A 22,340-nucleotide genomic window follows, 5' to 3' on the forward strand; every position below is an offset into this window, starting at 1 on the left:
TTAGGACTTTTCTGTAAACAAAAATATTAGGACTTTTCTATAAACAAAACCTTAATTATTATTATTGTTATTATTATAATTATTATTATTATTATTATTATTATTATTATCATCATCATCATCATCATCATCATCATCATCATCATCATCATCATCATCATCATTATTATTATTATTATTATTATTATTATTATTATTATTATTATTATTATTATTAAAAATATAAATAAGAATACTTTTTTTTGAACTTGTTATTATTAATATTGTTACTAATACATATAAATGTATTTAAATGAAAAAATAATATTAATGACATTGTTTAAGGGTGGAGGTGGAGGAGATGTTGCTGCCTTTAGCATTGAAATCATGCATGTTTGCTTGTATATTTTTACTTTTTATATGGCCATTTCACATTTGTTGTTATTGTTTTCAATTAAAAATAATAATACTTAACAATTTAAAAGAAATTGCATATTTGTAAAATTCTTTATAAATAGTTTAAGTTAGAAGGATTTCTCACTTTGTATATAAAAATGTTTACAGTAGAAGGATTATTTTCCAAATCCAACAGATCCACTACAAATATCTACATAGGTAGCCCATATCAAAATTCAAAAATATTAATTACAATATCTTGTTCAATAAAAAGTAATAGGACATGTTTTTTGGATTAATACTTTTGAATTTTGAATAATACTTTTGAATTATTCCTATTACTTTTTGTTAAACAAAATATTGTAATTAATACTTTCGAATTTTAATATAGGTTACTTATGTAGATGTTTGTAGTGGATTTGTTGGATTTGGAAAGTAATTCTTCAACCTTAAACAATTTTATATACAAAATGAGAAACTCTACTACCTTAAACTATTAATATGCAACTTCTTTCAAATTGTTAAATATTAATATTCTGAATTGAAAACAATAATAACAAATATGAAATGACCATATACAAAGTAAAAATATACAAGTAGACATTCACGATTTCAATACTAAAAACATCACCATCTCCTCCACCTCCACCCTTAAACAATGTTATTAATAATATTTTTTTCATTTAATGCATTTATATGTATTAGTAATAATATTAAAAATAACAAGTTCAAAAAATAGTATTCTTATTTATATTTTTAATAATAATAATAATAATAATAATAATAATAATAATAACAATAATAATAATTAAGATTTTGTTTATAGAAAAGTCCTAATATTTTTGTTTACAGAAAAGTCCTAATATTTTTTGTTTACTGAAAAATCCCAATATTTTGGATTAGTTTACGAAATAGTCCCAAATTAGTTTGGTACCGGTTTCAACCGGTCAAAAAGGGTCAAACTGCAAATTTTTGCCGGTTTTCAGGACTTTTTCGTTCAAAAAAAAAATCTTGGGACTAAAGTGTAACTTTTCCGTAAATATTGGGACTTTTCTGAAGATTTTCATAAGGAAAAAGTAAAATAAAGAAAATATTAATACTTTCATAACGAAGTAGAATATTCCCTCCACCCCTAACCCACTCTTAACATGGTTTTTTTTTTTTTTTTTTTTTTTTTTTTTTTTTTTTTTTTGAGATTAGTCTTAGTACTTAACCATTACTATAATTTTGAATTACAAATTACCGTTTTACTTGAACCCTTCATTTCTTTCCAATATTTTATAACTTTACAGACAAAATTAAAAGTACCGTACTAAAGTACGAATTATTTTTTAAATAAAATAATTAATATTTTTCAAACAAATATTTTTAATTAAGTACAAGTAAAAATCGTTCTAAATAATATAAATCTATGAAATAAATTATATTGTATTAAAATGGTTGTTATTTGAATTAATAATAATAATAATAATAATAATAATAATAATAATAATAATAATAATAATAATAATAATAGTAATATTAATATTAATATTAATATTATTAATAAATTAAATAAAAAATATTCAAATACATCATTTCTAAATTAATTAAAATATTAAAAATAACAAGATATCAAAATTTTTATTTAATTCAATTCAAGCCCAACTTATTATATATATCTTATTGTATACTTAAAATAATTATAATATTAGTTACAAATGAGTATAAAAATCATTATATCAATGATAAATGTCAATAATAATATTATTATTATGTATAATTGTAAATATTTATATTACATTATTGCGCACAATCAAGAGTTTGGAACACCCACTAAACTCAGAAGTTTTCTGCTTTTATATATATATATATATATATATATATATATATATATATATATATATATATATATATATATATATATATATATATATATATATATATATAGATTAAATGACAACCCCTTTTAGGAACAATATTTTGTTCCTATTGGACCAAAATCAGTTTTTTTCTTGCTTTTTCAATCAGTGGGTTTCTTCCCGATACTTATGTGCAGATTCTTCTCCATGCTTCCCATCACTTTTGGATTCACCGTCTCTGCTTCTTTTTTCCATCGGTCCACCACTTCCATCATCAGCTTCTAATCCTCACACTCTTAACACTTATAATTTTCAGTCCTCATCACAGAAACCCTCTATTTCTCCCTCTTCCAATCCATCTCTAGATCCTTTTCAAAAAAGCGCTTCACTAGCCATCACCCTATTTTTTTCATATGTTGTCTCCTCACGAAACTCACCCCTATCACCGCCATTGTTAGCCAATCGAATATTAACAGATACACATATACTTCATCGGTCTTCCAACCGTCTAAGATATGAATTATACACATCTTCTCTTTAGCCGCTATGAAACGCGTCTCCTTCCGTTGGATCTTCTTCTCGTTCTTCTCCAACTGTGTACGTCTTCTCTCCATGTGCCTCTTCACTGATTTGGGATATTTCCTTCCGTGTCTTCTATTTACACTAATTGCTTACTTCCCAGCCCTCAAATAATTGTGTGGTCATCGATTTCCCCTCCTCGGTGTCAGGGTTGGTCTTCGCTTGCGCTTCTACTTTCCAAAACCTGGAATTCCCATTGAACTCTGCACGACCTCCAATTTCATCGATGATTTTCATGAAATGACCATTCCTTAATTGAAGACTATTATACCTTCAGATGCCTCTTCTCATGTTCTATTTATTTGTTATTTGTTCCGTAGTTCCATCTTTTAGGATTAATTTACACTTTTTTCTGCAGATATTTGAGGTAATCGACACAGGTAGGGTTTTCTTAGTTGGTTACTCTCTGTAAGTTCGATTTGTTATTGTTTGTACTACATGTGGATAAACTTTATCACCTAAGGAATTCTAACTGATGTCAGTTTGTAAAACGGAACCGCTACATACATCATGCACCTTCAAAGTTAATGAAATTGAAAAGGTAAAAACTTCTTATACTCTGTAAATACGTGACGGATGTAGTTAACAACGCATAAAGGGTATCATCTTCTATTGTTTTGGTAAAACACTAATAAATATGCTTTTGTGTTAGAGGGTTTTCTATTATCTGGATGTTCTCATGTTCATTTGATCATCAACTTTCATGACCACTTTCCTTTTCATTTCTATATTTAGGAGTACACAACACTTGATTAAATCTTGATGATTTGTTTACAAAATTGTAACACTTGATTAAATCTTGATGATTTGTTTACAAAATTTTCTAAAATTAAAGAGGCAAGATTTATCTTTTTTGATGTATCTGATTTAATCAAAATCATTATATATTAAATTACTTACATATGAAATTGGTTTTGTTGCAAGAATGATTTTTTAGGAAAAACAATGACGCAAAATCTAAAATTCGCAACCATTTACATTCAAACTAGCAAAGTTTAATATTAACCATCGACCCAAATATTAACCATCGACCCACTTCAGGAATCTGTAAGAATTGTCAAACCTCTGGCAGTATGTTAATATTTTTCAGTCTTTTTTTCTCAATATACCCTGCAACAAGTAAGATTTCTTCTTTTTTATACTCAACAATAATTCTTTTTTCCGCAATTAAGTCCGATATGAGTAAAGTGACTTTATAGGTGGTAAAGAAATACAACTGACAAAGAAATAAAAAGTTTCCAAATGTTTTTTTGTTGTTTTCTAGACTGAATAAAGTGTTATAGTCATACAAAATAATCATTTTACCCTTGCATTCAAAAAAACATATTCCATAACATTCATCAATTTTAACATGAGGAATTGGCATGGAAAGTATGTTACTGTTTCGTACATTTAGCCCTTAAAATTCAATTGTTTTTGTACCAATAACCGTAGATATTGCTATAATCTAAAAGAATAGGCTATTATATATCTTCTAAGTACAATTTGTAGCATCTGGTCTGCAATTTTGAACATAAAAAAAATCAATACATTCATGGTTGCCCTTAATGATACGGAATTGCAAAAAAAAAAAAAAAAAAAAAAAAAAAAAAAAAAAAAAAAAACCTTTATAGCTACTCATTTTTTTCAACCCATAGGCAGAAAATTAGGCTAAATCGCAACCCAATTATATGAAATCATGAGGGTAGTATCTAGCATGTGAGCTTAGCCATTTGTGATTTCAGTAACTATTTTCAGAAGAAAAAAAAAAACTGTTTTTTTTACTTATTTTTTAAAAAGTTATTTCTTACTTTGATTTATATTTCTTATTTTTTGTTGTTTTTAAATTACTTTAATATCCGAGAGGTCCAAGATCTCATAGAAGCAGCTCTAGCGAAGCTACAAGAAGGATTCATAATGAACGATGAACTTGAAAAGATGGTTAGCGAGTAGCCTTTATATGTCATAAAGAGTCAGAAAGATGAGGAGGAAATGGTAATTTAATATGTTATTATTCAACTTGATATGATAGAGACAATATGGTACTTTACAATTTCTGTTTGGTGCGCTTTCTATATATAGGTGGTAAATCCACTAAATAGCAATGCACCTTGCATTTTTTATATGACTCTTTTACCAAACACCAAAGTAGATTGCCATTCAGTGCATTTTCCATATTCATATAGTAAATGAAGTAAATAGCAATGTACTTTGCATTTACACATTTTTTTCCTATTTTTTTTTAATTTCTTTTGATTTTTTTCCAAAAACCTAACTACATTGCCATTAGGTGCATTTTCCAATTTTTGGAGTAAAAAGTCCTAAATAGCAACGTACTTTGCATTGACCAAAATACATTGCTATTAGGTTCATTTTCCATTTTTTGGTTATTAATACAGTAAATATCATTGATAGTTGAAGAGTAAAATTGTTTGTACGGATGTAAACAGAACATGGAAGTCATATGTTTTTTCCAATTTATTTCAATTTATCGACAAAACTAACTATTAAGGCCCCATTATAAACATTAGTATATTTTATTTATTATATCTCCATGTTATCTAAATGACTAATGACATTCATTTGGAAGATTGTATAACTACAGAGTTATCAATGTTGACCTATTTAACTAATATTTCATGCTTCTTAATAGCAATCAACTAAGAAGGAATTCCAAAAGGAAGCAATGTTCCTAATTGTCGGAATTTTGTATTTATTTGTTTATGCAATTAGCAATAATAAATGCAAACGGATTAAAAAACTTTGAAGGCTTTTGTCTGCATCCTTTTGGTCGCTTTTATCTGTGTATGAATTTTATAGCTCATGACAACACTGCCATAGTCAAATGTTGAAATTCAACTTAAGAGTTTCTTTTATGGATCCAAACCCGCAACGCGGGATTCTTCCCTAGTTTAAATGTAATTATCATTTCAAATCTACTTTAATGCATGATGCCTTTTTATTTTTCATTATATTCAATAGGTTTTTTAAGTTATGGTTATTAATATACAATGTCTTTTTATTTTCTATTTTCTACAGACAGTTTAACTATATTATTAAAAATGAAAGAGTTGAAACATGAATTTTACCGAATCAGTGGTTATTTCAACGTGATTTGTTTTATAAAAATATGTATATATATCAGATGTATCTTGATTTCTAAATATTGATTTTGAATAATTTATAAGTGTTTAATAAGTTTTGTTTGATGTAATGTTATAGTAGATGTTGTAGTGTTTTTATGTTATTAAAATATAAAATACTTTTCCATAATAATTGTTATTTGTTTTATATACAAATGAACATACGTTTTATATATAATTTACCCAACTTAAATCGGTCTATAAAATCATCAAAAATTGTAGTATTTTTTATAATACTTTATTATTTGTTATTTATAGAAATCAACATACATTTGATATACAATTTACACAACATAAAATGGTCTATAAAATTATCAATTAATAGTAAAATAACCAATGATATAAAACTTATTAAAGTTAATAAAACTAATGGGTTAACCATTGGATTTGTTTTGCTACTGACATTGGTTTTTCACATAAAAATACTAAATTGCAATATGTTAAAAGTTATTATTTTAATTAAATAATTATATTCGCATGCAACGCGCGATGATTCGCCCAGTACTATAATATAAAGGAAATATTTTTCCTAGCATATTATGCATTTGAGACCTCCATTACTTTTCAATTTCCAATTTAATATAATTAATCTATTAATTTAAAATATGTTATTAAATGAAAAATATTATCTTATTCTTGATAGACTTTTAAAATGATTATTATACTACACTGATTTGTTAATGTAAATCTTATGTTAATTCCAAAATATTAAATAAACTTAAAAACATTTATTCAAATACTATTTTTCAAAATAGTTAAATGGGATAATGACTTGAAAGGGTAATGAACTTTCGATTTTTTTCACATTTAGTCACTAAATTTTTTTTCGTTATTTATTTGACATTGAACTATTGAAACTGTTCACATTTTACCCTTATGATCGGCTGTTACCAGTCATAAGGGTAAAATGTGAACAGTTTCAATAGTTTAGTGGCAAATAGATAACGAAAAAAAGTTTAGTGACTAAATATGAACAAAATCGAAAGTTCGTTTCCCTCTAAAAAGTTCAATGACTAAATGTGAACAAACTTCCTCTTGTATTATGTTTTAGCAAATTATTTATTTTTGTTAAATTGTAGCAACATTTGTTGATGAAAAAATCTATTAAATAATATATATATATATATATATATATATATATATATATATATATATATATATATATATATATATATATATTAAAAAAAAAAAACCGAAACCAAAATAAAAAAAACCAATGGTTTGACATTTTCCAAAATAAAAAATCAAAATTTCCACAAAAAATGAACCATTCTCACTGATGTGAATTATGACCATTGGTTTGGCATGCGGAATTTATGACATCCCATGAATACGTAGTTACAACATCGTCTGAACTCGTAATTCATATTAAGGGGTTAGAGTATCATCGCATGAATACGTAGTTACAACATCGTATGAACTCGTAATTCATCACCTACAGGTTATGGGCCGATTGGTGTTTCCACTGGGTTGTCTAGAATAGTCCGTGGTCGCCATCTATATTCTGGTAGATGACTACATCGCCACATTGTCGGTTAAGGTTATGGTATCTCATTTCATCCTATATCACCTACTCATCATCATCTATTTACCTAATTATCATCACCTTTCTATCATCACCTATCTCTCATCATTTTATTTCATCACACACCAACTATTTCATCTATACATGTTTCATCCACAACATATTTGTAGATATAAAATAAATATACCATTTAAAATTTTTAAAACATGTATAAAATCATTCATCCAGCATAGACAACAAGTATTCAAATAATATGCACGCATAGCACGTAATTTATATAAAATACTTTATATTTATGTGTAAGATGAAAGTAACTATGTATACCATAAAAATCCCATAAATGCTTCCTAACTTCAAACCCCATGGTTTACTCTACTACAGCTTCATATTCTCGGCTCTCTAGACCTAGAAGGGTCCAGATTCCTAACTTCAAACCCCAAGGATTACTCTACTAAAGCTTCATATTCTTGGTTCTCTGGACCTAGAATGGTCCAGATCTATAACACAAACTTGCAAGAAGAGTTTGAGGCATTCAAAACCCCAAAGATGAAGTGATTCAAGCCCTAGCCCCAAAATGGAATCTACACAATAGGGAAGGAAAGGGGTTCATTTTTGTACCTCATAATGAAGCTCCTTGTTTGAATAACTCAGAACAATAACATTCCTTGATCCCTCTTGCTGGAACTCTTCTCCTTTCTTGCAAAATCACACCAAAAAGATCAAGATAGCTCTTCCTCTCACTCTACACACTCAAGCTCGCTAGGGTTCTCACTTATGGGAAAGGTAGTCGCAATTGAAGGCCATAAGTGCCTTTAAATATGGCTCGGGCCCAAAGATTTATGGTTTCTGCCAACAACGCGGACTCGTCGAGTCGCCTCGCCGACTCTTTGAGTCCATTCATTAATCTGAGTCATCAGTCGCAACCTTACTCGACGAGTTGAGACGTCAACTCATCTAGTCTCTCTTCTTAACTCAAAAGAAAAATACTTAAATTATGATACATGGAAATCCGGATGTTACATTTTGTATTTTTATTTCATAGATTTCTTCATCAACAAATGTTGCTACAATTAAACAAAAATAAATAATTTGCTAAAACATAATACAACAGGAAGTTTGTTCACATTTAGCCATTGAACTTTTTAGAGGGAAACGAACTTTCGATTTTGTTCACATTTAGTCACTAAACTTTTTTTCGTTATCTATTTGCCACTAAACTATTGAAATTGTTCACATTTTACCCTTATGACCGGTAACAGCCGGTCATAAGGGTAAAATGTGAACAGTTTTAATAGTTCAATGGCAAATAGATAACGAAAAAAAGTTTAGTGACTAGATGTGAACAAAGTCGAAAGTTCGTTATCTTTTCAAGTCATTATCCCTAATTAAATACGTCTAAATATTGTAAATGTTAAACCACATGTTAATAATACTAATTTCCATTTTTCCTATCATATTATTGAAAGACTTTTAAAATGATTATTATAATATACCATATTGTTAATTTAAATAATATGTTAAATCCAAAATATTGAATAGAATTAAAAACATTTTATTTATATAATATTTTTCAAAATAAATATTGTAAACGTAGAACAAGAAGTTAATAATACTAAACTAGAAGCATTCCCCCGCAAATGTGGCGGTTGAAAGATGTTGCTTTTGTGTGAAACAATAGTATATTGCCTGAATTAATAGCCATAGTAAAGTATGTTGCTATTATCTGCAATTCACCTATTTACATACACGATAAAAATATAAATGTGCATTGGTATTTCACCACATATTCCAGCTAACAAGGCTTCATGTCGATGCCTGTGAGATGCCATCACGTGTTGAAATCCAAATGATTTTTAACTCTGTTTCAAAGAAGCCTTATATTTCTCTAATTATGGCCTTCTTCCTCTTGCAATATGTCAAAAGTACATACCTTAGTAACTATATGTTAGAAAATGGCAACCTTTTTTTATGGGTATGTAGTAAATAGCATCGTATTTTATTCTAAGTTTAAAATGGGCAATGTACAAAACTTTTTTATACGCATAAAAAGTAAAGTTCATTGCCTATACTAGTAGAAAGAATAAAGTGTGTTCCCTTTATTCAAATCTTACGTATTTAACCGCAAGCATAATGATTATTACCTGGGAAACCCCATTTTTTTTGTTTCTTTTATAAACAAATAACACACGATAAACTCCAAAATACAAAATTTTGAAAGTGTTATCTTAAAATTGTAAAATTTAAGTTTATTACCTAAAAATTTAAATTAAACAAAGTGTAGTGTTTTTTAGAAGAAGGAAAACATTTTGGTTTACTTTTAGAAAAGAAAAATACTTAGTATCAAAATAAGAACATAAAGTGTACTTAAAAGGTAGATAAGATCCTTTAAAAACTCGTTAAACTCAAGATTTAGTCAAGACACTACAAACATGTTGCCATATAACCAATACAAAATAATTTTCACTAAATTACAATATTGTTCCTTGTGGTATGGTTCAAATTACTTATGTCCCCAAGATGTTTATTGTTTTGTCTGTTGAACTATATTTTCATAGTTGTCTCTTTAACTATTTTTTTTTATCATTTGTGGTACTTCAGAGGTCAAGTAGATGATCCTCGCCATTAACCGAAGGTAAAATGAAGAATCTACCTCGACTGTTAAGTTACCAAAGGTTAACAACTAAATCAACAACTAAATCCTAATGACATCCATTTAAGAAAATAGTAAAAATTGAAGGAACGAAAAATGGTATTAATAAAAATATTATAATTTAAAGGAACTTTTTTTCTTCAAAATAATTCTCATGTTTCATCTTTCAATAAAAATTCCAATTTTGATATATCTTTTTGATAATATCAGCTCTCGAATAATAACTGACTACCTGATTAATAAATATTATTCATTAAGAAGCCAGATGAACAAATTTCAGGATCAAAAGGAAGAAACAAAAGAACATGATGTATAAATTAGGTTGTGAAATTATTTACCTATTTACAACGATACTCTTTGAGTGCTTTGTCACCCATTTTCATTAGTTCGTGAAGATAAGTAAAGTTACATTTTTTAAAGAACCTTCATAATTTCCTTGAATCATTCCAAGTGAATATTAACTCGAACTTCAGAAGTTGAAAATAGCAATAAACCAAAACTATAAATTTCCACATATATACATTATAAAGCTAAAAAACAGAAAATGCAACCGAACTCAACCATTGGATTACAACACCTACTTAGTGAAAAAAGACCTTCAATATTGATGTAGATATCAAAACCCGTTACTTCCCGAACGCACCATCAACATTCTTATAATTTCCAAAAAAAAAAAAAAAAAAAAAAAAAAAAAAACACAAATGAGGAGATAAAGAAGAATTGGTTATAAACTGTGAAGTTATATGCCAAAGTAAAGGTCCTAATTTCTTTTCCGCAAATAAATCACATAAATATGTTATTGATCATAAATAAAATGTTAATTAAATTAAGAGACAACTTAGAATATAAACAAGTTAAAAAAAAATTAAAATTAGCATTGCAAACCAAAAATTAATTCTTACTTAAGCTCTCGTGTTTCTTGAGAGGCCACCAATATTGCAAAGATACTTCAACCTATCGAAGATAATCACCAATTTTGCATTAAAAGAGTCAGTTAAGGAAGCTTCTTCGTATAACATAGGCTCAGGTGGACAACCTTGATAAGACATATCAGATTGTGCTGCTATGGACATAACATGTGAGAATTAAACTAAACCATAAAATAACAATGGACAAAAAAAGGATCACAAGGTAAATTACGTATTAGAAAGAAATATAAACTTATCTATTTGTAGCTACCTCCATTACTAAACATTAAAATAAAGTAATATGACATTAAAAGTGACTTATGAAGAAAAATAAATTATTTAACACAATAATTAACTATAAATATAATGGAGATAGCTACAAATAGAAAAAATAATTTATGCTTACAACACAAATATTATTTTTCCAATCTTGCACCATTATACAGTTCTCTCTCTCTCTCTCTCTCTCTCTCTCTCTCTCTCTCTATATATATATATATATATATATATATATATATATATATATATATATATATATATATATATAATTGTATAATGATGCAAGATTGAAAAAATAATATTATTTGGTCTTTTTAATGAAAAAATAAAAACTTGAATTTCAATTCTTCCCTAGGAATGATGAAATCCTTTGAATATAGATTTTGGGGAATTCGATGGAATCCATTTCCGTCCTTTTTGTCAACCAAATGTGTAGCCGAAGCAATCTCCCATTCTAAATCCTTTAAATTTATATATCCTTAAAGTAAAATGGTTTTTTCCCCCAAAAAAAAAGAACCTCATCCACATCCTCTTGTTGAGTAAACAACCAAGATGATTAACCAGGAGAAGCATCAGACATTTTTCAAAAGTCCCAAATCATTAAAATTTCACTTTATGAAAAGATGGAAACAAAATTGTATCACATGAAATGCACTTACATAAAATCTCCATCTTTATAACCATAAGTTTCAGTTGCTGAAAAGAACAACACGTAAATTTTAACTACCGAACCACATTTACATATGTACATAGAGCAAGGAGGATCCAATAAGAGTAAGAGAAGGACCACTTACTACTATATCATATACCATCAATCCATATCCAAGATTTATGCTCTCCAAAACCCAAACACCGGAAGGCAACACTTAGATATGGATTTTACATCAATAACTTTTAAATTGGGTGACATTTTAACATTAGAAATGGATTGAATTGATTACTATATCATCTACCATCAGTCCATAAAAAAAGCATCACTTAGATATGGATTTTACATCAATAAATTTTAAATTGGGTGACCTTTTAACATTAGAAATAGCTTGAATTATTTGCTAAATGAGAGCATTTTGTATCAAGCAATCATAAATATAGGCACAAATCAGAAATCAATATCCATGTAGCACTTCATCAATGTGACATTTAGTGAAAATGAAAAGGGATCATGTGTCTTATATAAGAAACAATAAACAATCTATTATGTAATTTCTATTTTCCAAAATCTATTGGAAAAGATAAATATATAACCCATCATATGTTGTAAGGATTAAAAGTAAAGATTAAAGAACCAATTTGATAGAATTCTCATTTAGAAAACTTTATGGGATCAATAATTATGCAAACAGGCTCTGGTGATGTTGACAACAACCATATAAAAGTTACCTAATCATAGGAGTTCTAATAAAAGGATGGTTGAAATGGATTCGATAAAGGTGGCCAGGATATCAACAATGGAGATGTGAGCATCCACAATCGAAAGCAACCATGGAAGGGCACATGAATACCTTCATGTCGAAGTTGTCACATGTTGAAGTGTGAAGTCTTGTCCGACATTGAGCACTCAGAATCAAGTGGAGCACTTGGATGAACCAATTTGAGTTCATTTTGGAGCACTTAGAACTCAATGGAGCGATTGAGGTTCATGGAGCATGTGATAAAGGAACGGATCATCTGAGATGGCTTTGGATCATCTGACAAAGGAACAGATCAAGTGAAAAAGGCACGAATCTTCCTAAGGAGGTTTGGAGAAACTTGGAGTAGTTTGGAGCAACTTGGACTGGCTTTGAGCAACATAGAGAAACTTGGAGCACTTGGAGCAACAAGGAGAACTTGGATCATTTGGAGCAACATAAAGCATCGTGTTGCGCCAAGTAGAAGGCAGTTGTGCCAAATAATGGCATGATGAGTCATCATGTATGAAGTTGCGCCAAGGTGATGTTGAGCCAAGGAGATATTCAGATATGAAGATGTTGTTGTTCCATCAAGAAGGGAACTTGCACCATGGAGGAGATGTTGTGCCATCATGGAGCATCTTGGTACATGATGAGCCATCTTGATTCCTTTGTTTGATTATGTTGATCCACATATGCTTAGAAGATGATCATACTCAAGAAATACACCATGTTGTGCCACCATGATGGATGTTAGATCATTAGTGTTCATGATGTGCCACTTATGCATCATGATGCTCCACTATGGTCAAGGTGGTCCATCATGTGTGTTGTTGATGCTCATAGGTTGTATGACATGAATGAATGTTCCAGAAGATGTTGCATGCCGGAATATGATAAGTTGTCACCATTCATGGGCCTATGGGCCAATAGGTTTGGCCTATTACGGTTTTAAGTCTGATCCCTAAAGTATAAATAGACTTATATCTTCATCATTGTATATGCGCTGAAATTTCAAGAGAGTAATCATTGTGAGGTTGAGATCACTCCTTTAGAGTAATTAGTAAGAAAGAGAGATTCTCTTGTTTTGAGAGATCAAGTAAGATGTAACCTTTTTGTGTGATTGTATTTGTTCTTGGAAGTTAATAAAATCCTCTCTCTCGTACGCCTATAGATGTAGGTCACCTTGATTGAACCACGTTATAAATTGTGTTCATTTGATTTACATTTTCAGAATTTTTATTTCTGAAAATTCACTGAAGTTTGTTTTGATATTTGTCTAAAGTGCTTAACTTGTTTTTTTGTCACCCAACAAACTAGTATAAGATCTATGGTTGAATATGGGAGAGTTAATATCGACAAATTCAATGGGCACGATTACAGTTTCTAGAAAATGCAAATCAAAGATTTCCTCTACTAAAAGAATTTACATGAACCATTGTCCAAAAGTAAACATGAAGAAATGAAGTGGGAGGATTGAGAATTGTTAGATCAGAAGATACTTGGTGTGGTGAGATTATCCTTAGCAAAGAATGTAGCATACACCATTCTCAATGTGAAGACTACTCATGAGTTGATCAAGGAACTATCTAACATGTATGAAAAACCTTCAGTAGCGAACAAGGTTCACTTGATTCGACAATTGGTAAATTTGAAGATGAAGGAGGGTAGCTCAATGACTAATCATGTTAATGAACTTTATTCAATCCTATCAAGGTTTATGTCGGCTGATATTAAATTTGAATATGAAGTGATGGCATTGTTACTATCATCATCTTTTCTTGATAGTTGGTCTGGTATAGTGACAGCAATTAGCAGCTGAGTTGAGGGTGCTAAGCTTACATTTGAAGGCAATCGCGATTTAATCCTTGGTGAGGTTCATCGAGCTTTTATATATATATATATATATATATATATATATATATATATATATATATATATATATATATATATATATATATATATATATATATATAATTGTTTTAAAATTAATGAATAATAATCAGAAAAACTATTAGCAACAAATTATAAATTATACAATGTTATCTTTAAAAGGATTATATTTTAATTAAACATCATAATCGAATTTAAAAGATGATCACATAAGTAAATTTTAAATTAATCGATCATAACAATTGTTAGAAATAACATTAAAATGAAATGTTAAATTAAACATTGTAGGCTTATTTGTTAGTTTAAATATTATGTTAAATTCAAAATATAAATCAAAGTGTTAAATAAACTTCAAATTGTATTCAAATACTTTTTTTGAAAGTAGTTAATAAAGGTTTAAAGTAGTTAAAAAAAATTTAAATATTGTAAACCTAGACTAGGTGAGTGACCCAGCGTTGCGTGGTTAGATGTGGAAATTTTTGTTCAGTTTATTCTCTATAGATATTCTTTCATGAACTATTTGTTTATACAAAATAAATTTATTTTGCAAATCATTTTTAATCTAAGTTAAATTTGTTTATACAAAATAAATTTATTTTGCAGATCATTTTTAATCTAACTTACAGTTTTACCCATTGTATGTGGTTTTCTGATTTTAAACGAATAAAATAAATGATAAATTAGATAAAAGAATAATGATTTCATTAACTGCTACAACAACACCAATGTCAAAACCGAGTTGATAGCATATGATTTGAGTCGGAAAGCGAGTCCATTCAACTTCATTTTCTTCTTCAAAGCGAGCTTAAGCTTATATTTTGGATTAAATCTTCATAATGCAATTGTGAATATGCAAAAAGAAAAAAAAAAAAATAGGTAAATGTAACAATGTTTTGTTTTATAAAATGCGACAGAAGGCGTGAAGAAATCACATAGGAACATCAAAGGCTCTAAAAACATAAACAGTATGCAATCATCCCGAAAAAAAAAAAAAAAAAAAAAATACACCTGAGTTTTAAAGTCAACCCATACGATAGTTGACGTAAATTGTGGATCAATAACCGTCCACCATATACACTCCTTCAGTTATATTGATTATTCAGGGGGAAAATATTTAAAGGATAAAATCGACTGGATTTGCAATAAAGACAATAAGACGATGAGCAAAATGGTGCAAGTCAAGTAAAAATCAATGTCATTGTCATATGACCAACAACTACAAACAATGGAAATAACAACAGGAAAATAAATATTTCATTAGATCAAGATAGCTATTTCATATAATAAAACATAAATATTAGCAAAAATTAACAAATGAAAAGGAGATAAGAGAATAAACTTACCAAATTAAGAAAATAAGATTGGTGTGCAAAGAAGCAGGGACAACAAAATTTTATAAGAATGTCATATCTGCCTTTCTTTACTCTCAATGACACATTATTCTGCCAACAAAGGATTCGATAGTCATAAATTCAACAAATTAATAGACGGAATAAAACTTAGAGAAGAAGTTAACTTGATGGAATTTAATGTAATGTGACGACTTATAATTGTTATAATTGGAAGTTGCAGGATAGAATCCATACTTGCAGTTCCATTGACACCTCCCACGATTTAGGATAATCAATCTTCTCACTTCTATATTCTCGTCGCACCATTCATGATTTTAGTTCTCAAAGTTCACTTATGAAACCTCAACTTTTCTACAATGGTGTGCTTAAAAATGGAAACATAGAGCATATTTGCAAGCCGGTGTTGTTAAAGGGGCAAGCAATCCATAGTGGAAGTTAGGAATCGAATACGTATCTGAGACCAAAATCAGAAAATTCATAAATAGTGAAAGTAAACCCAACTTTAACCTAAATTCATCGACGGTGGAGACCGAGACCAAAAATTGAAAATCTAAAAAACAACTAGACATTGAATTTCTTTCCATCCCATCACCGGTTCCGGTTTTACGAACATACATACACTCACTAAATGAGTTTAAATCAATGGATAGTTCAAATCGGTTACATACCTGGAACAATAAATCGTAAATCGATGCTTCCAGATCGATGGGAAGTTGAAGGTGGGAGAGTAAGATGGTAAGTGAGATGAGAAGTGGTGGTTGGCATATGGCTCACCCTCTACACCGATCCGGAAATCGAAGCAGATCATTGGCGATGGCAGTGGCCTTTGCGATCGTGAAATCACCACCGATTCTTGGGTTCTTTGAAGAAGGAAGCAAGTCGGCAGTCGAGTGTAGGTGGTGGTGGAGTGGCAGGGGATTCTAGATGAATTATCGGTGCGATTACCAGGATTAGGGCAAATAGAAAGAAAAAACAAAGTGGTGGGAATAGCGGAAGTGGAATAATGGCAGTTGGGGATTTAGTCATTTAGATCCTGAAATGCTATAAGTGGTGGCGACATCGGAGAACATGTGGCTTCTCTTAGCAGCTGATTGGAAGAGAAGGTCGGTAAAAATCGGTCCTGCTTTGATTTCAAGCCTCGTAAAAACGTGTTTATAAAACAATTTATTAATTAATTAACTAGTTTATAATCCGGCTACAAAATTAATTAGGTTTTTTAAGTAAAAACTTAAAATTATTAATTAATTATTTTAAACAACTTATTAATTAAGAAAACATATTTTTAGTTATATATAAAATTATAATCGTTGATTCAAATAAATACATAAAATTATATCATCTTATAATTTGTATAAATTTTATTTTATTATAATTTGTATAAATTTTATTTTATTTTTTATTCGAATGTTATTAATTTAATGTAATTAAAATAAGAAAATTAAATTTAAAAATTTAAAAATTGAAATGGAGAATCAATAGATTGACAAATAACATCATATTAATTACAATGTCTAATATGGTGACACATGGCAAAAGAACTACTCTTTTATTAATATAAAGATTAATACAGTAAATTCCCATTGACCACGGATGTATATCAAAATGACTAATATATGAAAAACCAATAAAAGAAAGATGAACATATACAAACAGGTAAAGACATTGACCATATTTATTAAAAAAACAACAGCTTACCGAATTGAAGATACCCAAATAAATAGGGAGCCAATTTTGCCAACTTCTTAGGAACTTTTATATATATATATATATATATATATATATATATATATATATATATATATATATATATATATATATATATATATATATATATATATATATAAAAGAATAGTTTTAAAATTATGAACAATAAATATAAATAATAATAAAATCAAAATATAAATTATGTAACCTTAAAGCATCTTCAATTGTAAACCTAATCTATCACTTAATATTTTTGTCATGTTATTATTCTAATTATTTTGACCTCTATTTAAGTGACCCCTCCAATGGTCAACCTTTTTCTATAATTTTTTTTAATGAATTTTGCTTATTGATTTTCATCTATCTAAAATATTTCATACAACCATTTCTTTGTTGTTTTTTAAACATATTATATTTTAGTATGAAATATTTTAAATTAACGTTGTCATTAGAAATTAATATATAAACATTTTATGAACAAAAAACTATGATAGAAATAATTATACAGTTAAATAAATAGAAAATATTTAAAATTAAATTATAATTAAAGTGGTAAAAATAAAATATGATCAAATTAAAAGGGGTTAGATATATAAAGTGTTATAGTATATTGATTACCCAATATATATTAAGTGGTTGGTATACATATACAAAAGATATCAAATTCAATGCTATTAAATATGCTATTAAATGGAAATAATTGATGAGTCGATACAAAAAATCTCTAAAATAAATGGTCATCCATCCAAGATGTTCTTACATTTAGTACTATTATATTTAAAATAAACATCGAAATCAAAATATTGTCATATAAGTAAAACTTTAATTTAATCAATCATAACACTTTCTAGAGATAACACTAATCAAGATTATTATATTTAATTTTATTTATACGCAAACTACGTGTATATTTTATTGGATAATATTGTTCCGAATAATTGAGATTAGATCTAAAATAAGTGTAATATATATTATGTCAAAGTTAATATCAATAAGATAACAATTTTAAATAACATATATATTTCAACATTTTAACAATATTCTTTTATATTGCGTAATGCATGGGAATTTATCTATTCGAATTATATATCACATCAATAAAAGCGAAAAATAGAAGAGGATGTATGATTTCTTCATGATATACGTCTTAAAATCACATTCTTGGTGAGTCTAATCCAAATTCAAAAAGTATAACTATTCTTTATTACTTTATTCATTTAGTTGATGTTTTAAGTTTAAAGATTAAGGCTTCATTTTTTTTAATGAAGATAATTTGGATGTATACTAAAGATTTGGATTAAAATGGTCTAATGGAGCATGTTATTGAAGGAAACTTTCATAAATTATGCTCCATTATGTGGGTTTACCGAAATCGAATAATATTGACTATTCAAATTTTTTTTACAGATGGTGTATTTTAAGATATGATGTTTAAAATGTTAATGTAATCTTTATACTTTGAGCTGGTTTGTGATTTTATCAAAGATATTGTTGTTTTGCCTTGAAAACATTATAAAGTGGAATAATTGGAATATATGATAATACAAGTAAGATATAATGTTTAAAATGCTAATGTAATCGTATACTATACTATGATACAGTTGTGATTTTGTCAAAATATATGTTGGTTTGTCTTGGAAACATTATAAATTATAATAGATGCTTCATGAAGTTAGAATACACACTTTGCTCTAAATTTTAACTATTCTTTTATTAGTAATCAATTTCTTTACTTATGTTTTCTAAAAAGTGATTTTATTGGAATTGTTAACATTATTTAATACACCTAATTGATTGACATATTATTGTACATATTTTGATTTTAGACACTTACTTTTTTTATAAATCTCATTTTGCCTACACATATTCGAGCATTTTTTTGGTTCATGATAACAAAACAATATTATTTTATAATTAATAAAATTAGATTAATTTAATTTTAAATTTTAATTGTATTGTATATTACAATTGCAACGAAGTTAATAATATATAAAAACTATCATATGTCAATATTTGTAAAAACTAATAAAACAATATTATTTTTAATAATAAAAAAATTATGATAATTTTACTTTAATATGTTTAATCATATGTTATTAAATACAGAAGACCAACTGTTGAATAAAAACTGAAAATAAATATTTTCTATATAAATCATGTGTGTTTATATATATATATATATATATATATATATATATATATATATATATATATATATATATATATATATATATATATATATATATATATTCAGGTTCATTTGAGATCATTCTAATTTTGTGAAACCGTGAGACCAAATCTAAAAATAATTTTAAAATGCAAAATAAATGAAAAAATTCAAAAAAAAAAATTAATATTATTTTCGGAACTTGAATTAACTAAATAAAATAAAAAAAAAATCCGTTTTTTTAAAATAAGTGAAATATTCTAATAGAATATTACACTGACATATTCTAAAAAATAATTTTAAAATGCAGAATAAATGGAAAAATCTAAAAATTATTATTTTAAATATTATTTTCGGAACTTGAATTAACTAAAAAAATAAAAAATAAATTCCATTTTTTTTGAAAAATACATGAAACATTCTAATAGAATATATTACACTGACATATTCTAAAAAATAATTTTAAAATGCAAAATAAATGGAAAAATCCAAAAATTCATTTTTTTAAATATTATTTTCGGAACTTGAATTAACTAAAAAAAATAAAAAAAAAATAAAAAAATGCGTCTCACGGTCTCACAAAATTAGGTCGTCTCATATATATATATATATATATATATATATATATATATATATATATATATATATATATATATATATATATATATATATATATATATATATATATATATATATATATATATATATATATATATATAGGGCTAGGTTATAATATTGATGACATCTATTGTATGATCGTAAAGATAATTCTGGACCAATAAATTAATAGAATAAATGGTCATTAGTTGAGAGTCTATAATATTACTATAAGATATCATGTACTATATAATCAGATAAATTTTAGTATATGGATATTATAGTCAATTAAAATACAATTAAAAAAGAAAATTTTGGATTTTTAGGGGGAATTAATTCTCTTAGTTTGAAAAATCTGATTTTAATAGATAATAATTCTTTTTTTTTTCGGTTCATTCTAACGAACTATGTTTATGAGTATCTTGAAACATTCTTGAACCATAAAAGAATAAATGTTCTGACAGAATAAATATTTTGACAGAATGAACTTTTTGAAAAATAACAAATTCTTTAACCATTAATTGAAGAAGAAAAACAAAAATTACACTAATTCATAAAGAATATTGGTAACAACCGCTAAAAACTACATTTATTGTTAAAGAATAAAACTAAGAACGGGTAAATATTGAAAAAAAAATCATATCTAACAAAGACATTAATACATTTTAAAACAACATTATTGCTGAGAATCACTTTTAATTATGCAGTCTGTTCTTCATGCATCTGTGAAACCAAATCCAATTGTAGTTTAAAACCCAATAATACATTAGCAAATGAAAAATAAAAAACTAAAGTCTTTTGTACAAATGTGGAGAACTGTGAATTGCACCAAAATCCATAACCAAGAATTGTAGAAAATACACAAATTAATGATGAAATATCATGATTTCATCCCAGCATAATTGAAATTCGTGATTGTATTCCGACAGAACTGGATTCAATTCTAGCATAATGACCCCTCACCAAAGAAAGTGCTAAGAGGGATTGACCCCTCATCAAATCCTATGAAATGCAAATTATTAATTAATTTTGCAAATTATTAATTCATTTTGCTATAAGTGCTAAATATTTTTCATTCTAATTTTATGTATTAATTAAAGATTTACACAATTCACACAAATAAAATGCGAACAGGGTTGATATAAATATATAAGTGCTGTAAGTGGGCTTAAGTTCTAATATTATAAAATCCAGCCATAAAATCATTAAGTGCTAGAACATAGAAATTGTTTAAGTTCTTATATTATAAAATTATTAAGCAATGAACTTTTGTCAATATGATACCCCCAAATAAACCAACGAATCTTCAATTGCAATTTACAATTCCTTGAACATCTAAAATAAAAAATGTATTAGACAATTAATTAAACAATTGAAAGTTCTATAAAGCTGACGAGGTAGAAAAAGAAAATAGCATACAAGAGTAAAACAAAATACTAACAAAAGCTAAAATACATAATCATTTGCTTTTAACAGGATACAATGTTTGATTTTTTTTTAAAACTTGAAGTAAAGAATGATTTAGTACCTTCATTCATGTAAAATCACTTTTCAAACAAATCCTTTGTTCCTGCCATCAATACATAGACGGCTGATTTCTTGGTACTCCTTGGTGGTGTTGGTAGTGGACACCTTGGCGGCAAGGGTTCCCACTACAGCAATGACGTTGATCAGACAGTGGGGGGAAGGAGGAAGGCGGCTGAAGAGGCGGAGAGAATAGAAAGAAGAATTTTGACGTTTTTAGGGCTTGATCGATGTGTAGGGTTTCAAATAATTAAACAAACTTACCTAAATAAAAGTGATTAATGAATTAATGATTTAATTACCAAAATTAATTAATAGTTAAAATTACAAATTTACCCTTATCTTGATATTAGAAATGATTGGTCAATATTAATTCATACATCCACACAATAATTGTCTATCCACATTTGAACATATCTCTCTCTCTCTCTCTCTC

The 22,340-nt window shown here is 27.4% G+C and overlaps 2 long non-coding RNA genes across 5 annotated transcripts; both read right to left on the minus strand.

Moving 5' to 3' along the window:
- Positions 1 to 9,084: 9,084 nt before the first annotated feature.
- LOC145042601 (uncharacterized) lies at positions 9,085 to 17,046 on the minus strand. 4 transcript variants are annotated; one of them, XR_013680693.1, is made up of 6 exons: positions 16,581 to 17,046; positions 16,147 to 16,366; positions 15,904 to 16,002; positions 11,939 to 11,975; positions 10,995 to 11,046; positions 9,085 to 9,347 (listed from the first exon to the last, which is right to left on the minus strand). It is a non-coding gene; the product is annotated as an uncharacterized LOC145042601 (long non-coding RNA). The 4 variants fall into 4 exon arrangements; XR_013680692.1 differs by lacking the exon at positions 9,085 to 9,347 and adding an exon at positions 10,584 to 10,745; XR_013680695.1 differs by lacking the exon at positions 11,939 to 11,975 and having other exon boundaries at positions 9,087 to 9,347; positions 16,581 to 17,045.
- A 3,855-nt stretch (positions 17,047 to 20,901) lies between these two features.
- Positions 20,902 to 22,137, minus strand: LOC145038752 (uncharacterized). Its single transcript, XR_013679541.1, has 2 exons — positions 21,909 to 22,137; positions 20,902 to 21,103 (listed from the first exon to the last, which is right to left on the minus strand). It is a non-coding gene; the product is annotated as an uncharacterized LOC145038752 (long non-coding RNA).
- Between the last annotated feature and the right edge of the window lie 203 nt (positions 22,138 to 22,340).

Source organism: Lactuca saligna, chromosome 4 (genome assembly GCF_052625555.1).
Source record: "Lactuca saligna cultivar CGN05327 chromosome 4, ASM5262555v1, whole genome shotgun sequence".
NCBI classification, from domain to species: Eukaryota; Viridiplantae; Streptophyta; class Magnoliopsida; order Asterales; family Asteraceae; genus Lactuca; species Lactuca saligna.